This window comes from Corvus brachyrhynchos, unplaced genomic scaffold (genome assembly GCF_000691975.1).
Source record: "Corvus brachyrhynchos isolate BGI_N302 unplaced genomic scaffold, ASM69197v1 scaffold101, whole genome shotgun sequence".
Taxonomy (NCBI): Eukaryota; Metazoa; Chordata; class Aves; order Passeriformes; family Corvidae; genus Corvus; species Corvus brachyrhynchos.
The window spans coordinates 10,355,992-10,358,119 of NW_008237239.1; positions in this window are offsets into that span (position 1 = coordinate 10,355,992).

Below are 2,128 nucleotides of genomic sequence, written 5' to 3' on the forward strand. Positions count from 1 at the left end.
CCCCTCGACCTCGTTATTTCCCCTTGTCCCGACAAAGCCCAGCGGCCCCGAACTCTTTATGGGGAGGCCCTCGTGTGCACGGCCCGGCCGGCCCCTGGGAAGGGGTCACGGTGGGGACCCATGATCCCCCCTCACCCCAATGCTGAAGCTCCGAGGAAAGAGCCCCCCGGCCTGGAAAGCTCCGACTCCTCCCTGCAAAGCCTTCCCGAGAAGAGCAGGGATCTGAGACGAGGAAAAGCATATTTATCGGATTGGCATTTTTTTCCTCTCTTAACAGCACTTCTTCCTAATGATATTTACTTAACTGCATTTGACAGCAGTTAAGAACACGTCTCCTGTAAACAGGATCTATTCTCCTTCTGCCTACAACTGCCTGTCAGCTGCAAAGCCAATCGCAGTAATAACCGCTGGATCATTTTAAATGTGGCTAAACCTACGTTGGACAAAATCAATCTGCCATTTGTTGGCTCGGAAGGAAATCACTTGCACAGTTTGACGAATTGCTTGCAATACCCTTCAGCAATTCTCAATCGCATCGCTGTGCCCCTTCCTCGCAGCCCTCCTCCTCTCTGCTCCCTGGGTTCGTGGTTTTTTTTTTACCCTTTCGCTTGGACTTCAGGTAATCTGAAATGGCACTGACCCTTCTCATCCTTCCGATTACCTTTCTGAAGCATGAACGTGGTATAAAATCACACATCAGAAAATTCACTATAATTATTTTGCAATGCCATCAGCACAGATCCATCAAGGAGGAAACCCAGTAGTGGAATGCTCCTCGCAGCCACATGAGCGGCCAGTCCCGTCCCGCCTGAGTGACAGCTTTGGTAATTAAGTGATTGTAGAGACCTCCCCAACTGTTCTAACAACCTTGTCAGGGCCTGTCTGCGGACAGAACAAGCTGAAATCAATGTGCTTTCTGCTCCCTGAGCATTTCTGATCATGTCCTCAGCCTGCAACGGGGAAAACATTTGACAAAAGAAAAACACTAGCACTAAACGTTGAGATTAATTTTTTGGAACACAAAGTTAACTTTCTTCGAATTTTTTCCTTTTTCTTTTATTTTCTTTCTTTCTTTTTTTTTTTTTTTTCTTTTAAGGAAGGAAAAGGCAAAGGCCAGCCGAGAGCCGCCGCTCGGGCAGCGGCTCTGGCTGGGACGAACGGACTGCGGCCGCGCTCGCTCCGCGCCTGGCTCCGCGCTGCTCCGCGCCGTTTTGTTCCCTCTTGGAAACGTTCTGTAGCGTCTCTTGCAACAGCCCCAGTTACTCCGAGGTACAATATATTTTCGCCTGGATTAGACGGCGAGTCTGTTGGCACAGTGTAAATGTCAAGCAGCAGCTTTTAATAAAGGGATGTTCAGACTGTTAAATTTCACAGTACAACGGGCTCGGCCCCTCCCGGCCCCCTCCAGCCCCCCCTCCCTCCGAGCTGCGGTGCTGCCAGTGAGCCGACACGACTGTGCACCAAAATTCGAGTAGGAAGTAACCCATCCCGGGGCCGAAATGCTGCGCCATGCCATCCCCGAGCTGTTTGGCGGAAGGACTCCCAGAACCCCGCACCCCGCTTCTCGGGGTACCCCTCGACGGGGCGTGGGCTTCCCGTTGAGGGCCAAGGTAGCACTTGCTGGACCCCGCTGGCCAGAGCTTGGGGCCGGTCCGTGGTGCCTCGGTCGGGACCGCCCCCCAGGCAAGGACCGGCTGTCGGACGGGCACATGATACCCCGTCCCTGCCGCTCTCTGCTCCCAGCCTCCATCGGGCCATTGATTAGCGCTCTAAGTGCCGCTCTAATTAGCTGCCTGCTAATTAACGAGCGGGGCCCTGTCCGACTCCTCTGAGTGGCACCTCCGCTCATCGCTTTGATTCGGCTGTTGCTGATTTATTGGAGGGGGAGCTCCGTGGCTTTGCCCGCAGTCAGACGGGTGGGATAGATGGGAAAGGGGGGTCACCCAGCCAGGGGCGTAGGGGACACGGGGCGGCAGCTGTCATGATCCACCCCCGGCCTCAAAAAGTACAAGGGGCGTCCCGCTGGTCACCTCACCCGCAGAGGGTGCCAGCTGGAGGTGGAAGGCCTTTTGCGTGAGATGCCCCTGCGCTCTGAGAATCCGAACCGGCCGACGGTGACCACGGAGGA